The following is a 24783-nucleotide window of genomic DNA, read 5'->3' on the forward strand; positions in this document are numbered from 1 at the left end:
ATTAAGACTGCTCTTAAGTGGCAAACAGAGAATTCATAGCAAACAGAGAACTAACTCCTCTTACTCTCAAGCGAGGCCCCGCAGAAGGTCGGCAAAGTGAGTGGGGACAGGAAGCCGCTTTGGCCCCTTTTCCTGGATTATGTTTAAAAACAGTACTAGTCAAGAATGACCAAGTACGACAACTTGAATTTCTAAATCAATGAGAACAACACAAACACTTGTGGTCACTGGGCCAGACTGGGCAAAGGAGCTCACTCTGGGGACAATTAATGGGCCTTGATGAGATCTAATGGCTTGGACAAGGACAAGTGGCCAGAAATGAGATAGGGCAGAGCAGTAGCTCTCAAAGATGTACTGGCATCTGGAATGCAGAGATGCAATTTCTTGGGTCCTGTCCAAACCTAATGAATCAGAATCTCCTGGGAGAGGCCCAGGAGTCTGTTCCAATGAGTTCTCCAGGTGAACCTTCTGGGTAATCCAATTTGAGAAATACTGATGTTGAGCGTGGTGCATAATTTTCAGACCTGACTTCATCTGCCAGGCAGTTGGGACAACACAAAAGATACTTTATCTCTCTTGGCTTTAACTAAGGACAAGCAGTTTTGATCCTTTGTGCTTCAAACCTCTCCTCCTTAGTATATCATGGAAGGAAGGCAAGTGTGCCTATGTGTAGGTACTCATGTTTGTATGTAGAAGCATGGCTAGTTTAGCCTGATTCTTCTGTTTCCTGAAATGATAGAAGCTTGTTGGAAAACAAAAGCCCTGAGTAAAAATCAAACAATGATGTTTACTGCAAAGTGTGAGGGGAAGAGGATCTGGGGGTGAAGGGAATCCCTGGAGCTGCTTGCCAGATCCCAGCAGGATAACAGGTTCCCATGGAGAAGAGGGAGGGTGGTCCTTATATTTACGAGCAAAATAAAATACTAGTTTGGATTGGGGATAATTTGAATTTATGAATTTCTGCCAGTTTGATCATTTCAGAAAATGCTCAGTTCCAGCTTGAATTGCTTAGAAGGTGCTTTTTCTTTTCTCTTAAAATTAATTAGTGGAGTGAAAGGGTAAATAAAACATTTCTATTTGAGTTTGATTAAAAGTTTAGTAACTTGACTTGGCTGGTTTGGCTCAGTGGGTAAAGTGTCAACCTGCAGACTCAAGGGTCCTAGGTTCGATTCCAGTCAAGGGGCATGCACCTTGGTTGCGGGCACATCCCCAGTGTGTGTCTGTGTGTGTGTGTGTGTGTGTATGTGTGTGTGCAAGAGGCAGCTGATTGATGTTTCTCTCTCATTGATATTTCTAGCTCTATCTCCCTCTCTCTTCCTCTCTGGAAAATCAACAATATATAGTTTAGCAACTTAGTGAGGTTTATTTGTTTGGGGTGTCCACCAAAGGCCGTGTGCCTCAGTGTGAACAGAGGCCCCAATACATGGGCAAGTCACTTAACCTCTTTGTGCCTCAGTTTCTTCATCCATAAAATGGGAATAACATAGCAACTACCATGAAGTATGGTGAGGATTACATGGGTTGATGTATGCCAAGTACTGAGACTGCACTTTGGCATGTGTTGGCTCTGCTCACCATTCTGGTCAATTGAATTCAAGTCTCCTCTTTTCAAGCTCACACTCCCGTGGCTCCCACACAGCTCAGCTCCCAGGAACAGCGCTGGGATCAGCACTTCCTGTCATTTCTGCAGCAGGATGCAGCTGCTTTTGGAGATCACTACATCTCATTTGTTTACAAGGTAACTGCTTTCTCTCTCTTTTCCCTCTCCCTTCCCACTGATTTCCATTTCTTTTGTGATATGGTTAAAGTGCTTGACATAATTAGCTGTTAATTGTTAGCAGCTGTACCCATTATTAGTTTAATGCCTAATTAATTGCAACAATTAATGCTGTCCAGCCTGTCTTAGAAGCTGTTGATGAGGAAAGGCTGGTGTTGTTCAAATTATATCTTAATTAATTTACTTATGTGGATGAAAAAGGGGCCACAGACTAAACCTGACAAGCTTGGGGTGGGGGAAGGTTGCGGGGTGGGGCTTACAAACTCAGAGACCTAAAGTAACTACATAAAATGGTCCGAATTAAAACTTCCCAACTAAAAGCCAGTCCTAGGCCAGAGACTTTCTTGACAAAGGTCAATCTTTACCTTAACTGAATAACTGAGCCCTGTCTACTGTCCTTTTGCATCTATGATGATACACATTTGGAATGTCAGAGAAATCCATCTTTTCCAGACCCCTCAGGATACAATCTTCCAGGAGAACATGAGACCATGGAGCAACCTTATTGTTATTTTGTTCTCACATACCATCTCCATGAGCTATAAGTGTTCATTGTTAGCTATCCTGTACCAACCAATGTAAAAGAAGTATTTGTTTCTTCATTATACTTTTTATCCAGTCTCAGAGATTTCCCTGCTTTGCTTTTCCTGCCTCTCTAATCTACCACTAAAGGATTTCGTGTAACTCCCTAAGTCTCCTTTGATTCTAATTTAGCAAATAAGGGGCAAAATCACCATTTTCCCAAGCATTTTCTCAATTCATCGAGATTTTGCTTCCCGGTAGTTGTCAGTTTGGCTCAAATAAACTCATAAAAATTCTTACAGGTTTGAACACTTCTTATGTTGACACCTCCAATTTTAACTAAACATTCTGAACTAGGCCTGTTTTCCTCAGGTGAGCAATGAGCAGAGGGTCTGTGCCATGCGCGGGGGCTGTGCTGGTTGGGAGTGTCTTGGAGTCCGCATCCACTTTCAGGAGAAAAGCTTCCAGCAGCTCCAGGCCATCCTGCTGCCCCTTGGCCTTGTGCACGGGCACTGTCTCTCTAAAGCAGGGGTGGAGAACCCTTTTTCTGCTGAGGGCAATTTGAATATTTATAACATCCTTTGCAGGCCATACAAAATTATCAACTTAAAAATTAGCCTGCTATATTTGGTCAGACATTTAATTAACTCAATGCCGTGGCAGGGCCAGAACAAATGATTTCATGGGCCTTCTATTCCTAATCCCTGGAACCCAAAAAAGATTCTATTCCTAATTCCTGGAACACCCAAAAGAGTTCATTCATAATCTCTGGAATCCCCCAAAGATTCCAGTCCTAATCCTTGGAACCCCAAAGATTTTAGTCCTAATCCCTGGATCTGAAAGTTACTTGCTGTGGTGAAAAAAGACTTTGCATAAGGGATTAAGGATTTTGAGGTGAAGAGTTTATCCTCATTATCTTGGTGAACCCTAAATGCAATCATATATACCTTTGTAAGGAATGGCAGAGAGAGATTTGACACAGAAGAGAAGGTGAAGTGCCCACAGAGGTGGAGATTGGAGTGAGCAGGCCATGGCCGAGGGCTGCTGGCAGCTACCAGAAGCTGATGGAGACAGGAGCAGATCTCTCCTAGAACCTGTGGAGAGAGCCAGGTCCCACTGACACTTGGTTGCAGCCCCGTGACAGATTTCAGGCTCATGGCCTCCAGAACTATGGGAGGATACATTTCTGTTGCTGGCCACCAAGTTTGGTGTAACTGTTACAGCAGCTCTAGGAAAGATTTCCCTTGTTATGATCTCTTTCAGTTGAGTGTTCAGCAATGTTTTAAGTGTTAAAAAAAAAAGAAAATAAAAATAAAAGAATTAATGATGAGAGTTGAAATGAAACAGGTTGTCAGAATTATGTAGTTCAGAGGTCCCTTGGGGTAAATATAACCCATTATAGTGACTTTAGGGTGGTAAATTTAGGGTTAGTCTGAATGTATATTTAAGAGAACCCACAAATACTTAACAAGAAAGAAGCTTATTATTAAGCAAGAGAGATGCTTATACTATTGTTTTTTGCATAATATAAGTCTAGAGTCAGGCAATCCAAGTTAGTGTGAGAGCACCACAGCAGTGGTGCCGGGCTCCTTCCATCTTATTCTTAGCATGAGGGCCTCATCCTCACGGCCCGAGATGACTCTAGAGACTAGGCATCACACCCGTGTTTCAGAAGCGAGATGGAGAAGAAGGTGGAAAGAAGGGTTGCCCTCTCACTCTTAGGAAGTTCCCAGGAAGATTCTCACACCTTTCTGTTTACCACTTTAGTGAGAAATTAGTTTCATGGTGACACCGATGGATGATTGGAACTGAAATATTTTCCTTGAGTTACACTATGCCCAGCCAAAACAAACAAACAAAAAACAAAAACAAACACACAAACAAAAAAAAAAGGTTCTGTTAGGAAAAAGAAAGAAAAAAGGATATTTGGAGGCAGCTGGCCATTTCTGCCTCATGAACTATTGAAGTTCTAGGGTTCCCGGGAGGGGAAAAGAGAGGGGTCCAAATATCGTACTTGCTATTTTTTAACATCTCCCATGGAGCAGATCTTGGTTCTGATGCTACGATGTAAGCCCAATGTTTATAAACTGGGAAGCATTCAGGCAAGAATAAATACTGGTAGAATGGCTATGGGTCTGAAACCATAAAACATAGCAGAGGAAATGGGATGTTTAGCTGGAGAAGAATTAGTTTTTAAGAACAAAATGATCTGCTTTCAAATAACTCCAGGGCAGTCCTGTAGATATGAGAGTAAACTACAGCTATGATAACAGAGAAAAGGAATGGGATAGAAGGGAGGCCAACTTTAGCTCAATACAAGAAAGGACTTTTTAGCAATTGAAAAGCCAGTAATGGGACAGCTGCCTCTAGGGAAGTGCTTCCATCTCTAGGCTGGGAGCTGTCAGGGTTGCAAAGGATGGATTCTAGGTAGGCGGTTGGACTGGATGACCTCCCTTCTGACCCTGTGAGCCTGTGGGGAGTCAGGGGAAACTCTCCAGGGACTTGTCAAAGACCGCAGTGGAGGACACAGCACTGTGGGGGTCTGTGTCTTAAGAGTCAAATGAATTAGGCTGTCTGGGAGAGAATTTTCCATGCTCCAGAGTAACAAAACCATAGTTGTTGCTGGGCTAAGACCTGGAGCTCTGCGCCAGCATCCCAAGGAAAAAATGCAGGGAGTGTGGCTCAAGCTTGGAGCTGAGCCCTGAATACGGAGGGGAGGGTTCAAGGTGAGGGGCCAGGAAACTGGGACGCTGGGCCCCACTTTATTTGACTCTTGTAGTGCTGGACTCCTAGTAGGGGCAGTCAGTTGGTTCCTGCCTCTTCTGCGATAGGCCTGGCAATCCGAGGTTCCCATGGTCAAAGCCAGAGGGGAGGAGAGGCTTGGATCTTTTCCTTACTGACTCCACATGGCATGTAAGACTGAAGTGTCTGCTGATGTGTGCTGACTCTTCCCCAAGATTCTACCTTTCGGCTGCCACTTTCATAGATGTCTGGACTGTGTGGGCTCTGTAGTGAGGTGCTCACAGGTAAGCATGAACCCTCTAGCCAGAAGGAGCACAGCGGCTCACCTCCATGAAGGGATGGCTGGCCCTCACTAACATCCATGGTGAGCATATGGGGAACATGTAACACGTATGAGATGCCGACTTAGAAACCTGTGACACTCTGGCTTGTTTCTGCTGAGAGTGACAGAAGCCACTTCAAACTAGCTCGAGCAGGAAAGGACCTGAGTTGGCTCCTCTCCGCAGGAGAGCTGACCCGGAGGATGCACACCTGGGCACTTTGCCATCGGGGGTGGGCAGCCTGTCTTTCTCTGGCCTTGGCTTTGGTTCCTTTTGTACATTAGCCTGCCTGCCTGGGAGAGATAGTTCAGGGGGCTCCAAACTCCAGCTCACATTCCAGCCTCCCTGTGTCTTCATTGCCCCTCTGCCCTGGAGCCTGGAGGCCAGTTGTCTCCTGCTCAATTGGCCTGCTCAGGGGGTGGTGGTGGTGGTGGTGGTGGTTGGGGAGTATCATTGGGGAACAGGAAGGCCCTTAGCAGGGAGCTGTGGACAAGTCCCAGCATGGTTTCTAGGGGCCGCCATGTCTTTCTTTTTTTCAGCTGCACAGGAGTCTGAGAAGGTTAATTTGTCTTTGTCCAACCAGGCACCCTGCCAGAGGGGTCCTTTAGGGGCTTAAAGTGGTGCTGCTCTCGAGCCCTGGAGAGAGGGGGTGCAGCCATAGGATCCCAGACGTATCACATGAGTCAGCCCTAGCTCCTCAGCCTTTCCAATTGCTCTCCCTGCCTGCCTTGGCCTGACATCTCCAGTCCTTAGCTCTGGACCCAGGTGAGAATTTAGCCCCTGTATTTGCTGTGGATCAGCTGCCTGTGGAAGGCGTTTGGTCTCAGCCTCCAGCTGTGGCCCCTGGAACATGCTTGCAATCAACCAACAGAGACAGCCTGGACCACTGCCCTGGAGAAGCTGATTTGACAAACGCTCAGATGATGCTCATTTCTTCTCAGACTGCAGTGTAGGGTCAGTCTGCTCTGCACGCCTAAGAACAAGTGGAGTCTGAGTTTTTTTTTTGTTTTTTTTTGAGATGTCAGTAGGACTAAACTTTTAAATTGTCACCTTGCCCTTGCTGGTTTGGCTCAGTGGATAAAGCGTAGGCCTGCGGACTGAAAGAGCCCCGGTTTGATTCCGGTCAAGGGCATATGCCCAGGTTTTGGGCTCAGTCCCCAGTATGGGGTGTGCAGGAGGCAGCCGATCAATGACTCATCATTGGTGTTTCTATCCCTCTCCCTCTCCCTTCCTTTCTGAAATAAATAAAAAACATATTAAAGATAAAATTAAAATTAAAACAATTGTCATCACGTGGCCCTGTGATTCTTACCTGTAAGAATGAGGGTTCTTAGTTATAAGCCGTAGAAGCTGATTCTGGCTGGTCAAGCAGGAGAGGTTTGGTAAAAGATGTTGGGTGTCTCACAGAATCAGTGGAGCCTGGAGAACCAGGCTTGAGGCTGTGCATCCAGAACAATGTTCCATTATGTGTTGCAGAACTGGCTTAATGAGAAAACTGCTGTTACCGCTGCTGCTCCCAACTGCATGCGACAGTGTACGTACATCACTGCCAGGGACCCATCCTCGCCATCACCGCTGTCTTCAGTGTCAATGCCACATCTGACTTAGAAATGTCACTTTGGCCACTCCTGCTGCCTCTTAGTCACCTGGTTGTGACTTAGCTCAGAGGAAGCTGGGGTCGGGGTGAGGGGGCGGGAGGCTGCTCTTGTTACTACCTTTGGGAGGCAGGACCATAGGGTGGGATACTCCTCAAATGCCAGAAGTGTGTTCAGAAGGTGTGGGCAGGGAGAAAACATGACAGCTCCCACTACACCTCTGTGAGAGGTGTGCACGGGCACCTCTGTGGGAAAGTTTTCACTTCATTCAGGGCTGCTGCCTGTCGGGGGCGATACAGGGAGCACATCTTTAAGGTGGCAAAAGTAGGGTTATGGAGCAAGTGGGACCTCCGGGGACAAGTCATAAGCAGAAAACATAAGTTCCTGGTGGGAGTGATGGGAGGACATGAGGTCACAGTGACAACATCTGGGGTCTTTTCTGTCTGTGTCTCCAGACAGAGATGATGGGGTCTCTGGTCATTCTGGTTGGTCCTTTGCCTTTGGCCCCAGGATGCCAGGCGAGAAGAGCAGACTTCCCAGAGTGTGACTTTCCTACAGCTGTTTGATGCAAAATGCTGGGTGGCTGCCTAAAACTCACTTTGGAGAAATCAAAGGAGGAAGGCAACACATGGAGTCCAAGAGTGGAACTCAATCCATCAATGTCATCTCTAAAAAGCACCTTCTTCTTGGCTCTCCCAGCAAGATGTGGCTCCTACAGAGTCTTGCCTGGAGACTGTGCTGCCCAATACCTGAAACAGGTTTCCAAAAATCAAAAATAGAGCTGACATTTAGTGAACGTGTCAGGCACTGTTTGGAGGGCTTTGCATACATTATCTGAATTAATTCTCATAGAAACACCATGAAGTATGAGCTATTATTATCCCTATATCACAGTTGAAAAAAACCCAGGCTTAAAGAGAATAAATAGCTGAGCTGATGGGTAGCCAGTCAGCAGTACAGGTGGGATTTGAACCTTAGCAGCTGCCCTCACAGTTCATGCTGCTAAAATCCTTCTCTAGGGTCTTGACTGAGAGCTCCTGCACATGAGCCTTGACATCTCTTTTCTTTCCCCTGGGCTCCATCTAAGTCAAGATTAGAAAAAAGCTCTGCTGTCTAGAGAGGTGTTAGGTCTGGCATACAAATAGAAGACCCAGAGTGACGGAATGACAGCCCCTTAAATCTGGAGCTCAACTGAGTCACTCATTTGAGAGCTCTAGAGCAGCAGTTCTCAAAGACCATTGGAAAATACATTATGATTCATAACAGTAACAAAATTACAGTTATGAGGTAGCAAAGAAAATATTTGGGGGTCACTACAACATGAGGAATTATATTAAAGGGTTGTAGGATTAGAAATGTTGAGAACCACTGCGGAGGTGGGTGAACTCTGAACTCCAGAGGCCAGAAACTGTCAGGTAGAGAGACATAAATGGCAACCAGGTGGGGAACTGTAGAAAGTCAAAAGTCAGCTCAGTATCTTGGCAGAATATTCTGCATTAGAGTCATTCGTTAAGTTTCTATTTATTGAGCATTAGCTGTCTGCCCTCTCCATGCACAGGGAGTAAGCCGGTAGCATACTCAGCCTGCCCTCTCTGTGCTCCGCAAGCAAGCCGGCAGCGAACTCTGTGGCTGCCTTTTCACGTGCACAGTTCTCCACACCTTCACAGTTCCTGAGGTTCAGCGCACCTTCTTTCTCCTTTCCAGATGGTAGAGCCTCCTCTCAGCCAGCCATCTGGTGCTTCAGGGTGATGTTTCCCCTGTTTTTCAGTTCTAAATTCAAATTTGTTGTGGTAGGCTGCATTCAGGTGTCTACCTTATGCCGCCATCTTGGTTTCTCCTACCTCTAATATGGTTGTGAAATGGTTGTGAAATGGTTGTGAAATCATGCAGATTTATGCTTCTAATTAGCTTTCTGGTTCTTGGAACATTGTGTGGAAAACCATTATCCCAGATGGCCAGTTCAATGCTCAGGAAACAGTCAAGAAGTGCTCATTTGGAGGGTTTCCAAGTGCTTCCTGGTGCAGGACTTCCCTGCAGAGCCTGGGCCGGACAAGCCTCAGGGGTCTGAGGAGTAGACAGTTCCTGGAGGGCAGACCCATCAGGAGGGCATTTGGACTACACACTGTCAGCCACCCGCCTCTTTACAGGAGCTGAATCCTGGGGCCCAATACTGGCAGTTCTGATTAGCTGGTAAGCCATTGAAGAATCACCTAGATAATGACTGTCCTTGATTGCAAAGGATGCATTGACTAAGATACTCACAGGACAGCTTCTTAGGCCTTAAGTCACACTCCGATATACAGTCCTGCAGAGAGCCTGGGCTGAACCAGCCTCAGGGGTTAGCAGCTGGAGTTAGCAGCTGGCACTCAGCTTGACAATGCAGTGTATATGGTTGAATCTAGATCCAATATAGACGGGGCTTTTAAAGTAGCAACCAAGGCTCCTCTCTGTGGGCTCCATTGCTAGACTTCAAAAGAGCCACGCCAGCTGGGTTATTTCCTGGACCATAATCTCTAATGATAACATCACCAAAAATGTCGTAAGATTGAGAGAAATTCTCGTGACCTCATTAGGAATGCTCTGATAAACCACTTGGAGGTACAGGGTGAGATCCTAAAGATTAAGCTTGAGCTACATACAATAACAGTTGCTAAATTGCCTTTTACAGAACATGCATCCAAATGTCATGGGGCTCTTGCGTTAGTGATGGGGGTGAGTGCGTTTGGGGCTGGAACAAATTGCTCAGGGAGGTTGAGTGCTGGCAATATTTTTCTCCTTCTCCGCTTCTCCCCACTTCAAGCTCAGATTCTCCTCTAAAGCTCTGGGTTGCCTGGTCCACAGCAGTCCTTCTCCAATGGCATTTATACCAGCACATTCCTTTTATTGTAAAAGCTGACTTCTGTTCTTCCCCATCAGGAGGCTTCCCCTTGCCAGCCCTCCATGCAGGACTCACAAAGGCAGGCTCTCCCATCTGGCAGGCGTGGGCCATCCACCAGTCTACCCCCCAGCTTTTGCCCTTATTCCCACAGGCTCTGGGCCCTGCTCACTGAGAACTGGATTTTACCATCCAGTACTTTTGGTCGTGTTGACCCTATTCTTCCTGGGGTTTTGAACTCATTCCTGCAATTTGATGTTGTGACCACACTTCCGGTTTTGGAGAGGCCCCTGTAGCCTCTGATGAGAGGACTTCAGCTGTCAATCAGGGAACCACTTCCTCATCAGGTCCTCAGACACCCTCATCCTAACCCCAACACCAATGCATGGCCAAGGTCTCCAAGATAACCACTGTGGACCTGTTGGGCCTTATCCTACATAATAAAAGAATAATATGCAAATTAACCATCACTCTGCTATACCCACTAGCCACATCCACCAGCCAATCAGAGCAAGTATGCAAATAAACCCAACCAAGATGGCTACAGTCATAGAGAGCAGGAAGGAGGCTTGGGTTTCCCAGGCAACAGAGAAAGCCAAGCTTTCCACCTGCTCTTGCTGGCCTAGGCCTCCACTTCAGGCTACAAAGTTTCAATTATAGAAAGTAAACAAATCCAAATAGAAATGGCTGCCGGCCACTTGGCTTCGCTCCAAGCTACAAAGTTTCAATTGTAGAAAATAAATAAATCCCAGATACCAGGGCCTCTGCTTGGGTTGCCAGAGGGCATGGCCAACCTGCACACCACCACAGGCCCCTCGTTCAGGCCACTGCCATACCCCAAAGGAATCCTCACCTGATCCAGGACACCCTTCAGGGAAAACCAGTTGGCCCTCACCCATGCACCAGGCCTCTATCCTATCTAATAAAAGAGTAATATGCAGATTGACCATCACTCCACACACAATAGCTGCCCCCATGTGGTCAAAGATCCTGCCCCCATGTGGACACAAGATGTCCACCACAAGATGGCCAGCAGGAGAGGGCAGTTGGGATGCACCAGGCCTGAGAGTGACCAAACCTGCAAGGAAGGGCAGTTGGAGGTGATCAACCCTGCAGGGGAGGGTAGTTAGGGGTGACCAGGCTGGCAGAGGAGGGAAGTTGGGGGGTTGGCCACGCCCTCTGGCAACCCAGGTTGGCCACGCCCTCTGCCCTCTGGGGGAGCAGTTAGACATTAATCAGGCTGGCATGGGAGTGGTTAGGGGTCGATCAGGCTGGCAGGCCGAAGTGGTTAGGGGCAATAAGGAAGGCAGGCAGGTGAGCAGTTGGGATCCAGCAGTCCTGGATTGTGAGAGGGATCCAAGATTGGAGAGGGTGCATGCTGGGCTGAGGGGAACATCCCCCCCCCCCACCTTTGCTAGACCCATGCACAAATTTTGTGCACTGGGCCTCTAGGACTGAATAATGGGCTATGCAGATCTGAACATAAAAAAGTGGTCTGAGAAGCAAGGCAGTTTAATGGGTGGGGAGATCTTTTAAACCCACTGGCAAGGGTTTATCTTTTATTAAGAATAGTATGAGCCCAGAAAAAGCCCTGTGAAGTTATAGTCACTACCGATTGAGTACCTACTACAGTCAATTTTCAGTCTTTGCAGGAGCTGTGTTCTATAAAGTCTCCACGAATGTTGAATTATCAAATAATGAACTATTGCTCCTTAGGGAAATACAAGGTTAGGTTCATCCCAACCTCTGGTCATAACATGTTGTCAGCCACTCAATATATACCCTTGTTTTATGTGTGCTTCTGTCTAAAGGCGTCTTATTTATATACATTGTTGATTCATAACACTGAACTCATGGCCGGCGGCACTGTAAGTTATGCCTGAATGAAGCTCATCTAACACACTGACTTTCTCCAGAAGGCCCACTCAGTCTTCTTGCACATAGGAACCTTAGGTAGCACTTCAGTACTAGGCCTCATGCTGTTTTAGACAGTGAAATCACACACACAAAAGAACAACAATAAGAAAAAGACAGAGCATATAAAGGATGATTGTTTACAGCAAGAGAGCTGAATCTAGGAGGCAGAGCCAGCCTCGTTCAGTCTCAGCTGGACATGTGTGCAGAGGTAGCTCACATTGTTCACTGCTCTGTGCTTGCCCGTGAATGACTTGTGAAATGCCATGAGTATTGATTTGGGAATTACAAATATATGTAGCAAATGATGACTGGATTATGAGGATTGATGTGTCAGGCAGTACTCTGCGACGTGCCAATGGGTGTGACCCACATTCTGCACCTGTTTTAGGGAAGTCTGCATTTGGCCTTTCATCTCCGCCCACTGGGATCTGATGTCTGCAGGGAAGTTTCTGCTGCCCAGAGCCTGTGTTCCCGAGGAAATCCTTCCTGGGGCTCAGCTCCTCAGCGGGCGGAGGAGTGACCTTCAGCGGGACTCACCTCAATATTTAAGGTGCAGAACATCTGTGGCAGCTCTGTGTGTACTGTACAAAGAACAGCCCCTTGTAATTTGGTTCTTTTTGAATAGTTGCTAATAATTTTGCACTCAATTTCCATTTAAATGGGAACATTAACCTCTGGAGCCTGGAGAGGAGCCTAGAAGGGGTTCATAAGTATGACTCTTATCTCCACAGTTCAGAGTGTCCCAGGAGTAAATCCAAACATACGTCTAAATCACTTTCCTAAGCCGATGAGGTGCCACTCCTGTTTGAAAGACCCCCCACCCCCTCATTTCCAGGAAGAAAGTCCACTTTCTCATTTACTTAGCTGCTGTGACGTGAGATAGTTCTTCTTTAAGTCGTTCTGCAGGGACACAAGACCTCTTTCCTGGCCCCATTTTTGAGCTGACCATGGAAGCCCAATTCCAAAGCAGACAGTGAGGCTCCTAAAAACCTGAGTAAGACACCCAGGCAGAGGCTGGAACAAAGCCATGGGTCATGAAAAATGACATTTTGTCATCCAAAAATGACATTTTGTCATCATCTTATAATGATACTAGAGGCCGAAATTTGTGCATGGGGTGAGGAGGGGGGTTCCTCAGCCTGGCCTGTGCCCTCGGGGATGTCCAACTGCCAGTTTGTAGGAGGTCACAGGCTGGTTGCTCACCAGCCTGTCTCGCCCCCTCCCCTCGCTTCCCCACCGCTGTAGCTGGTCACCACCCTCTGTAGAGCGTGGGCGGGGGAGGGGGTGTGGGAGGGAAGAGAGGGGCCAGATGTTCAATGCAGGAGCTGCCCCCAACTAGACTGAGTGGGCCTTCTGGAGAAAGTCAGTGTGTTAGATGAGCTTCATTCAGGCATAACTTACAGTGCCACTGGCCATGAGTTCAGTGTTATGAATCAACAATATATATAAATAAGATGCCTTTAGACAGAAGCACACATAAAACAAGAGTATATATTGAAAGGTTGACAATATGTTATGACCAGAGGTTGGGATGATCGTAACCTTGTATTTCCCTAAGGAGCAATAGTTTATTATTTGATAACTGGGCATTGAGTGTCTTCCCCCTGGTGATCAGTGCATGTCTTAGTGATCCATCATTCCACCTGTCATTCCCCCCAATGGGTCGATTTGCAAATTAGGGTTTTAATATATAGGATTAGAGGCCAAGTACATGAATTTGTGCATGTGTGGGGTCTGGCCAGCCTGCCCCAATAGGGGGCCCATTGGGCTGAGTTGGTGGTGGGGAGAGGCTACAGGCAGTTGGCCAGCTGGCTCTACCCCTGATTGGGATGCTAGAGTTGGTTAGCTGTGCGCATCATAGCCACTGGTCGTTCTGGTCATTCTGGTTGTTCTGCTATTCTGGTCACTGGGCTTTTATATATATGGATGGGAGTCACACAACATTTTCATACATATTCTTTCACTTCAATATTATAATGCCTCTGTGGGAAGGTATTCCACTTACCTGATTCTACAGATGAAGAAACCAGAGAGTAGAGTTATCCAACACAGAGTTGTGTACATGCTAGTAACCAACTAGTAACCCCAGAGCCCTTGGCCTTCACTCTGTAATGATGAGGAAGTTCTGTATCAATATGATGATGATGTAACCCAGGATTTAGTCACTGGGTACCCCTAAGTCCTCTAACTTCCTCCTTTAAGATTTCAGTAAAAACTGGCTCCTGCCCTCTCGTATGTAGCAGAGAATCCCTGTCTTTTTCAGGGTAGGTTGCACCTTCAGACCTAAATTATTTCCACATCCTTGGCTCTCATCTTTGTTTATTGCCTGCATTGGACCTCCCTGTTTTGCAGATACTGTCCCACTCTGGAGAGGATGAGCTAAGATGTACAGATGTGAATCGACACCTGACTGCCACATCCACGTGGTGGTGGATGGAGGACAGACATCAGCAGCACACAATTTGCCAAGTTGGGAACCCTGAGGCACTGCCTCCAACCAAAGGAATTCTCTTATTTATCTGCCTAATGGGGATGCTGTCTCTTAATTTGCACACAGGTACCCTGCAGTGTGGAGCTGGCCCTCAGGAACACATTGAAGGTCACACATTCAGAAAGCCACATGGTCAGAGTGGAAACCAGGCCAACTCCCGCCTCCTGGTCTGGTGTGCCTCTTCCCTGCCAGTGCTCAGTTCTCAGGTGAAAGAAGGAGACGTGGGTGGTCAGGCAGGGGAGAACTGGAGGGCAGGGAAGGAGGAGGTGCAGCCTCTGGTCCCACTTTCCAACCACCTCCTCAGCATCTTTCCCTTCTGCCTCCAATATCAGTGCATGCTATTTGATCAGCTTCCCCCTCTCAGGAAGTGTGTCTTTCTCCTGTCTGACATTTATTGTCAGATTTATAAAAATAGTAACAATTAGAGAAGCCTGCCCTTCATTTCTGCTCTTTCTTTTTCTTATTTTAATTGAAATTCTGTTGGTTTTAGTTCCTGTAAATTTGGACTGAGCTGGAGAAGCCTCTGCAGACTGTGAATAAGTATGGTGTGTGTGTGTGTGTGTGTGTGTGTGTGCATGCACGCATGTGCATGTAGGTATGTATCTGCCTATGCGTGTACATATGTGTATGTGTGTGGGTATATGTACACAATTCTGTGTTTGCATGTGTGTATGTGTTTTTGTGTGTGCATATGTATGTATGTGTGTGTGGGTGTGTGGGTGTGCATATGAAATACTTACATTGTATGGGGGTTTCTAGACCAGTAGGAAGCAGAAAGCAGTGTTGATCAGTTTCTGTTGTTTCCCACTGGCTTACCCTTGCAGAATCCCTGACACACGGGGATACCTCATGGATGTTGGTGACTGTGTCAGATGTTCTCTGTTTTCTCAGCCAGATTCACTCTACACTTCTCCCCACCTGTTCTCCCCTCCAGGGCTGACCTGGTAGTCTGCTTAAATGTGCTCCTATCCTCCAGCTTTCTGTTGAGCTTGGTCAATGGGGAGCCTTTGAGGTCAGTGGGAGGGAAAAGAGAGGGTAAGGTCAGGGCATTGAGCCCCCAGCTTCTTTCCTAAAGGATTACTTTGAGTTGGCTATGTTTGTTGACCTCTCCTCTGGCTTGTTCCTTCTGGTTTCTGATCAGTGCCCTTTCCCTCATCCCTCGAGATCACTGCATTCTTCTGTGCCCTCTTCTTGTAGTCTTTTGTTAAACGCTCCTGGAATCATGCTGACTTGAGTGTGCTATATATTTTCTGTTGGGATTCTGATGACACAGAGACTCCCTTGTGAGAGTCTTGGTGAGACCACTGGCTAGCTGCATCTATAGTCCTTGGCTGGCCTCCACTTCTCTCTGTCCCTCAGTTGGGTGGGTGAAGAGCTTTGCAGTCCCTCCAGCTGAGCTGTTGACTAAGGGGTGGTGCTTTCTCTGTGCGGTGGAGTGTTGCTCTGCCAGGAAAGGGTGCCATCTTTCCTCTGCCTAATGTGCACGTCCCCTCCCCTACTGCTCCTGAAGAATACCTCACAGCACCAGAAGGAAGGTGGAAACAGATTTATACTCAGGATGGGGTGCTATGACCCTTGTCCAGTTGTTGGGCTCCCCTCTCCACACGTGGGGCGGGGCCTAACTGCTGAGCTTTCTGCTGTGTCTACCACTCAGATGTTCCTGGGCTGTGGGTAGATTCCCAGCTTGGACCACAATGTTCCTCCCTCCTCCCCATTTTATTTTAACTCTTTCTTCCTCTGGTGTTCTGGCCCCACCACTTTCCCCTGGATATTTCCCTACAGAAAATGTAAAGCCTGCATGCCTCCAGCACTTCCTTTCTCTGGTCTAGAGTCCATGCAGGTTGGCAGCTGTTCTCTGTCACCTGTCTTCTGCTGGCTTTCCGTGGGGTAGGGTGGCTGGTGGTCTCAGTGATTGTGGTCTCCTCAGGTATTAGGGAAGGAGAAGTTGAGCTTGGTCCCATGAATGGGAAACTGTGTGGTGGCAGCAGGGGGTGGAGGAGAAGGCCCATTTCAAAGGATCACTTGTTCCCCTCTAATGTCCTTTAAGGTAAACACAAATCCTCACAATAGAGATTAATTTCCTTCCAATAGCCCTCTTTTTAAAAAAAATATTTTTTGTATTGATTTCAGAGAGGAAAGGAGGGAGAGATAGAAACATCAATGATGAGAGAAAATCATGGATCGGTTGCCTCCTGCACGCCCCCTACTGGTGATTGATCCTGCAACATGGGCATGTGCCCTGACCAGGAATTGAACCTTCACCTCCTGGTTCATAGGTCAATGCTCAACCACTGAGCCATGCCAGCCAGGCCTCATTCTTTTTAGCAACTTAAATTTCATTTCTGTATCTTGTGAAATTGATTTTCTCCTGATCTGTACTACGCTGAAGAACTGAATGATAATTAAGGCTGTTGTTTCCAAACACATACCTCTTTCCAAATCTTAGGGTGGAGAAATCTATTTTATTCCTCTAGTTGCACCAGAAGGGCAGAGGGGCTCTGAGCTGGAAACCCTTTGTGATGGTTAATTTTACATGTCCACGTGGCTAGACCGTGGTTCTTAGTTGTTTAGTTAAATACCAGTCTAATGCTGCTGTGGAGGTGGGTTTTAGGTCTGATTAACATCTAAACCAGTAGAATTCGAGTAAAGCAGTTTATCCCTCAAAATCTGTGTGGCCCTCATCCAAGAGAAAAGACAGGTCTCTAGAAGCAGAAGAAATTGGACCTCCTGATTGCAGCACAGAAGCCCTGTGTGAGTTCCAGGCTGCTGCTCTGGGGAGTCTGGAATCAGGGAAGAGCTGCAACATCAGGTGGCTGACCAGGCCTACAAATTTTTGACTTTGGCACCCAATTACCTCCTGATCCCATCGTGTGAGCCCATTAAAATAAATATCCTTAAAATAAATTTAATTGTAAGTGTATAAATTTGTGGTTTTTGTTAATAGTGGCTCTGCTTAACAACATGCTAGGGAAATTTCATAAAACTTAGCGATGTGCTTTAGAGAGCCAGCACACCACTCTTTCTAGGACTGTTTTGAAGTCTAGAGTTCCAAAGAACACAATTTGAACAACTGATGTGTATGTCCCAATTTTACAAGATGAGGGAACAAGAGGCTATGACCTTCCCAAGGTCATAAACTAGGAGAAACACACTGCACCCCAGATTAGAGGGCATTAACCCTTTCCTCCCCAGGCACACAACGGAAGAACATTCCACAGCTCCCCTGTACCTGGGTGAAACATGTGATGGGCTTTGACGGGTGGAAAATGAGCCTAAGTGGTGTGTGCTGATTCTAGACCTGCTCATCATAAACCATTCACTGTGATTCTCTATGATCTCTACTCTCATCCCTGTCCACGTGGCCCTGGGAGTGAATGACTGTGGGGCCCTGGAAGATGGAGGAGCCACATATTGGAAAGAACCAGATTTCTGAATCACTGCACATTAATCACCAGACAAGAGCCATCTAGGATAGACAGACACCCTACTAGGTGCCTTCACACTAGATGTGTGAGAGAGAAATAAACTTTCACTGTGCTAAGTCACATGGATTTGGGTTGTTTGTCGCAGTAGGTGGCATGGCTTACATGGACTAATACTGTTGGAAGTAAATAACGTAAGACAGTCCTACGTCATTCATAGGGTATGAATTTATAACTGAAAAGAAGAAAAGGGAAGGGGAGATAAGTTAAAGACAAGCCATCCAGAGGATGAAAAACTGCAGTATAATGGCAGAGCAAGGAAAGAAATCTGGCAGACAGATAAGTAAGCAGGGTCTTGGCTGTGCTGTGACTGCAGATGTGAAAAATAATGCTGTTAACACTGGCGATCGTATTAGTCAGGACTCTTTAGGTGCAAACAAGAGACACCATCTGGAGCTTGCTTAAATGTGGAAAATGAACATTTATTTTAAATACACAGGAGTATCTCATGGAGACCAAGGGCAGGAACATAGCTGGGCTTCTGAAGGGTCTGGAAGCCACATAGACCTGCCACTGTCTGTCTCTCCTCTCTATACTTCTCTTCAAGTGTGCTTCATTGCAGACCAGCTTTACCTGCCATCGGCGCCTCCTCTCCTCCCCATAGTGACTGGAAGGTGGCCATCCCCCTGCTCCTGGATTCACTGTTGTAGGCCAGCCAGCCACACTGAGCTGGCTCTCTTGTTGTCCTAATCCCACACAGTCCAAATTAGCTGTCTTTGTGTCTTAATTCCAGAGACCAGAGAGACTCTAAAGGACCCAGTGTGGTCAGGTGTGTTTCCTGGCTGAATCCAGGGAGGTGAAAGCCAGGAGGAGAAGTCATAATAATGAACAAGGCTGCCAGGGCTTCCTTCTACATAGAAGGAGGTAATTCCCTGAGAAAGTGAAGTAATTGTTGACTTAAAAGAGGCCAGCTTTTGACAACTTTTTGCAAAGACGACAGCTCATGAGGAAGAGGCTGGGCTCTGCTTGAAATTCGTCTCTCAATCCTGCCAACTGGGTGGCTCACTTCATCCCTTTTGCAGGAGCGAGGGCTGGGGCAGGAGACTAGGTCACAGTGTTACCAGGGGGAACCAGCATGAGGACAGGTCTCTTTTCCACCTCCCTCCTCCTCTTTCCCCAACATCCACTCCTGTGATCTCTCCTTTTCTTGCGACCAATAGAGACAGTGCGGCAGCCTAAGGCAAGAGGAAAAACAGTAATATTGGTCCCATCTTCATTTTGTTCATCGTGGATTTTTTGCATTAGATTTGACTTTGGTGCTATTGCTTTAGCACAGTCTTTGTGTTGGTTCCTGAGTATTTGGTGCTCTTATTTGGTGCCTGAGGCAAGTGCTTCACTCTCTTCCCCTGGTGCCAGCTCTGCTTGTCAGAGGGAGTTGACAAGTAATCTGTGATCCATTTCCTTTCCTCTGCAGCAAGTCCTTCCTAAGTCCTTGGGTTAAGGTATAAATTAATGTGATTTTGAAAAATAAAAATTTTTCTGCATATACTTGTATATGCGCAGAGTATCACTGAAAAGTTACCCAAAAAAACCGGTAACAGAGGTTGCTTCTGGGGTGGGAAACTAGGAATGAGACAGAGAAAGAAAGAGATTCTCCTTAGCAGATGTATTTTTAAGGAACATTGTATTAAGATAAATATTTTTCCTTATTACAAAAGCTATATTTGTTCACTGTAGAAAAATTAGAATATACAGATAGAGCAGGAAACAGAAGCTAGAAAACTGTTGGGTGATGAGATTATGAAGCTAAAAACATTTATAATCTTATCCCCCAGTAATATTCTATTACTATCTTAGTGTTGATCTTTTCCTATTTATCTATGTAGATGTGACCAAAATAGTATGTTTGTGAGTGATATTTTGTGATCTGCTTTTCTATTTAACATGTAGCATATCTATATTAAACATATTCTACTTAACATATCTGATTGCTGGGTATTAAGCCTATTTTCAAGTTTTCGTGATTAAAGACAGTGCTCAGATGAACAACCTTGCCCTGGGAATTTGGGCAAGGCCTCATTGCTTCCTTAGGATGAACTTCTAGAGCAGGACTTGCTGGTTCTAAGAGAATGTACCCACTTTGAGCTTTCTGAAACATATTGCCAAGCTACACTCTATAAAGTCTGTACTGCTTATATTCCTACAACGTACACTGTTAATTTAAAACTGAACCATAGGTGACCTGAGCAGAACACAAAGTAAATATATCTAACCCTATATAACCCGAATATGACTACAATGTTCTCATATTAAAGTAAATGCAGTCACCTTGCCAATGTCCAACCTGTGCTGGAACACTGGAAACGGCATGGAGGAGGGGCTGAGGGAGAGTTTGAGGAGCTCAGAAGTAGAGTTGTGAAGGAGAAGTTGACTTCTTTCTCTCAACAACAACTCCAATTCTAATCAATTGGGCTGCGGACAAAGAGCCCCATCCCCATTCATCCCAGCTCTCATCACCTTCTACACTTTTTCTAAATGTTCACCCTTTTCTTTAAGTTTTAGACACTTAGGATTCTCCTAAGAATATTTTAGACAATGAAAGTCACCAAGTGGTAAATCCTCTTTTAATGGGAATTAAGAAAAACTTTCTTTTCAGATTTGCTATTTCCCCAAGTCTCAGATTTATACTTTCCATGAATTATCATCATCATCATCATCATCATCATCATCATCATCATCATTGTCTTTGTCGTCAGGAGAACTTCAAGAAACGTGCTGGTGAAGCTCTATCTTAGAACAACTTACCTTCTTGCAGTTTCTAGAATCAGCAGGCTTTTTGTCCCATTTCATGGCTGCCACAGCTGTGTTTCTTGTGGGAGTGTTTTTAAATGTGAGTAGAAGATATCTTTTAGAATTCTAATTGCTGTTGTGCTATCTTACCTTGGGAGCCAAGAGGAACAGAGTGAAGAAGTTTCACTTTGTGCTCTCTATGCAGGGATCTTCTTGGCAGATTTTTACCAATGTTGGGAAAAGACACAAGTCAAGGCCATTTCATTGTCCAAGATTCCAGTGGTGGCTGCAAAGGTATCACGAGTTCAAAACAACTTTCTGTGGTGCATTGTTGTTCATCCTACAACAAGTAAAGTAGTTGGGGTTTGAGGAAGGGATGAAGAGCATGTTTGAGCACTGGTCCTGCTTTCAGTAAAGTTACTCTCCTCGGGTGCTGTGAGTGGCATTAGACTGAACCTATGAGGATGAGGACCTGAGACACATACTTCTCGTGCTCTCATCAGCCTTTTCCTGCAGGTTTGTTGTGAGCCTCTATCTCTGAGAGTCTTTCATTTACCCGGGAGCTCACAGTAGACAAGGGGGTGGGGTAGGATACTGGTGCCTTTTCTTCTATTTCCTTTTGTCTGTGCACACAGTTAATGGGCTTCTTTTCTCTTTTTAATTGCTTCATGCTTCAGAGTGTTTGACTCAGATAAGCTGTTTGAGTGGACCGAGGAGAATAGAAATGGGCTATAAATGATTGAAGTTTGCCACTGATTCATTCTCCAGCAGCCTCCAAGATTATCTCTCTATTTCCTCACCATTTCTGAAGCATACACACAATGTCATTCACTTTAAGGGGTTTTAAAACCACCAGATGATAGAAAGAAGGTGGGTAATAAAACCAACTAAAGACTCAGGCAATGTCATGAAGTTGTCAAGTGCTACTTCTTGATCTGCATAAAGATGTAAATGGACAGCCTATTGGTGTTCAGAACCCCCTTCTCAGACTCCCTCGAGGAGCACTAAGAGTAAGAAGCTCTATCCCCTTTATTGCTAAGGCTTTGAGGTGAAGCTTCTCAGCTCTGCTCTCTCATAGGCCAGCATTCCCTCCCCTTCCTCTCTGAGCCCTGGAGACCCATCTGCTTAGAGTATCAGGTATATACCATTCTTAAGCTGAAAATGATCAGTGAAGGATGGGTACCTTTCCCCAATATTTGGAAAACATTAAGTTAATGGAGAGCCTTTTCTCTTTAAATTTCATTTCCTTAAGGCTTTGTCACCAGCTACTCCTCTTATCTGAACTAGAATGTTCTATTAAATGGTGTCTGATATTGCAGAAAAATTTATGTTGAGGTATTTTAACATGTCTCTATTTCATAATGTTCCATAAAGAAAAACATAACTGATAGTTGTCTAGCCATAAGGGACAACCTTGATTAATCCCAGAATAGATGATACATGAGCTTCTTAACTCAATAGGGGCATTTACATTTTGGAGAGATAGAGGGTCCATTTCAAGGTACGTATTTGTACATATCTTCCATTTGCCTCGAAACTAAGCATAAAAAATTGCAGCAGAGGGATAGGCCACTCAGTACTCTAGCCTCTCTGCTTCTTGATCTTCTCCCATCCAGTCATGTATTCTATTCTTTATTGCCCCTCACTACTATGGCCATTCTCAGGGCCTTACAATCAATAGAAACTTTGCCACTTCTCAAATCTAAATTTCAAACATTTTCTCACCTACCTCCTCTCCTTCCTCCTTTTTTTCCTTCTTATTTTTTACATGGATATCTCCTCTATCATGAACCTTTGACTTCATGGACTTCATGGAGAACCTTAATCCCTTGACCCCCTTCATTTCCCACTTTCTCTCAGTACTTGCCTAGCTTTATTTCTTTCTGTGCCAGCCTAGATTCTGTGGTCTATGATTATAATTCCTTCACTAATACCCTAAGCTCCTTTGCTCCTCTCTCCCTTCATTGAACTTGTCAAACACTTCTGTTAGACTTCTAAATACAGTGCCACTTTCCTTCTCTATGCCTTCTTCCGGGCAGCTAAACATTAATGGAGAAAGTCACAAAACCCACAGCTTTGTTTTTTCAATTAAATTAATGATGATATATTTCTGTTGTGCTCTCGTCACTGCTTGGCTACCCTCTGCTGTCCTTTCAGTAAACTTACTCTCCATTTTCCAAGATAATCATTTCATGCCTTCTCTTCTTTCTTCAAACTCCCCATCTCCTTACCCTACACTCACTCCCAGATGATGACCTCCACCTTTTTTGAGGAAATAAAAGCAATAGATGTTAATTCCCAATTGAACCTACAAATCCACCTGTATCAGCAACATTTTTCTCCTCTCCTATTACAATAAGAAAGTGTCGCTTCCCTGGTATAGGTCAACACTTCCTCAGAGGCTCTGGTTTTGACTTCCTTCACTTTCTCAAAGATTGTGTTTCTTTGGTTACTCCCTGTATCTAATGCATCATTAATTTCTCCAGTGCTACTAGATCATGCACATCATGCAAACATGCTCTGGCATCTCTCAACTTACAAAACATCAAAAACAATAACAGCCTTCCTTTGATCCCACCAATTTACTGTTTTTTTTTCCTTCTTTCTTTGTTTTGCAAGGGGAAAGAGTCTCACACCTCGTATTTATGACTCAATCCATTGCCATCTGGCTTCTGCCTCCACACAACTACACCCAGTAAGACCTCCTCACAGTTCTTTAAACACAGCATCTAAGCAACATATGCACCTTCCCCTTTATTATCTTCCTTAGTCCTTTATTTCCTTGCTTCATTGAACTTTGCATAATGCAGAAAGATTTTTTGTTACTTGTTTTCTATAATCTTTAGTAGAATTTAAGTTCTGAGAGCAGGAACCATGCCTACTGTGTTTCTCATCATGCCTCTATGCCTGTTTTCTATGTACCATGCCTGGTTTCACAAACATTTGTAGAATGAATGGATGAATAAACAATGAGTGTAATGTACAAACATATACCATGCCCAGCCCATTCAATACATTTCACGAATCTCAGCTCACCTTGTGATCTGAGTCTTTTCCCTTCTGGGATATATGTGGATGACTCTGAAACTGTTTAAACTATTTCTCATGGAAGATTAGTATGTTCCCAAAGTGAAACATCTTTTATTTTATTTTATTTTATTTTATTTTTTGCAACTATAGGGTAGGTAGCATGGTTTTTTAAGAGAAACAAAGCTGTGAATCTCAGTGCTGCCACTCATGGGTTGTCTAATCTTGGGCAAGATAGCTTTTCTGATCTTCCATTTCCCTATTTGTAAAATGTGGAGTAGTATCTGTTTAATCTACTTAAAAGGGCAGTGGTGGTGATGAAGTGGGATAATGTAAGGGAAAGACCTTTGTAAATTGTAAAGCGTTGAATAAATAACTTCCAAAGCTTCATGGAGCTCTTCTTATCAGGAAGTAAACCGTGACTTCCGATCCTCCAGGAATGATTAAAGAAGAATGCCTTTCCACACTAGACCGGTGCTGGGCTGGGCTTCACTGAAGTCTGGTGATCTCTTCCTGTCCCCACCTCCAGGCCGACTTGTTGTTTTCCATGGTGAAGAAACATGTCAGCTTTCTGCTCCATAAGGACCAGTTTCTGTCTGTAGCTCACTGGCCATTGGGTCAGAATTGTGGTCCAGAGCCAGTCCTCATCCCTTCTCTGTCCCCACCCCTTCCAGCTGACAGTCTGGAACAGCAACTGCATCTGCTGCTCAGTGTGCCCTGACAGCCTCAGCCCTGCTGGAAGGGAACTAGAGCCAACATTGCCCTTCACACTGTCCACATAGACATCTCAGTTGACTTGACTGTATCAATCTTAGATGCCACGGGAGGAGAGCCTCTTAGCTCTTATGGAGCACCTCCCAATGCCCAGTGCTCAGGAGTGAGCCAGGGCACAATGCTTGACAAGCAGTTCCCTAGGTGAGTGCTTGGCCCCCAGACTACTTCTGGTGATCGCATCTGTGGGTTCCCAGGAGCTCGCGTGGTGTGGTCTCCCCTGGGGTTCCCCAGGCTTAGAGCTTGGCTTGTGCCATGTCTTCCCGTTTTCTTACCCTCCCCTGGCTCTCTATTTTTCTTTTTTTTTTTCTAATCTTCTGTCTCTCATTCGTGGAGTCTCGACATCCTGTCTCACAGACTACATGTGCTGGGTGCTCAGTGCAATTGTTGGGTGTCAACGAGGCTATGCCAGGTCGGGCAGGATTTCTCTCATCCACACACCATAATGCGGTCCTGACTCCAGGCTTTCTCCTGGAAAGCCCTTCTTCCACCATGCTCATGAGATACATTTCATACTGCTTGCCCCAGAACTCA

This window comes from Pipistrellus hanaki (assembly GCF_964339955.1).
Source record: "Pipistrellus hanaki genome assembly, chromosome: 9".
In the NCBI taxonomy this organism is placed as follows: domain Eukaryota; kingdom Metazoa; phylum Chordata; class Mammalia; order Chiroptera; family Vespertilionidae; genus Pipistrellus; species Pipistrellus hanaki.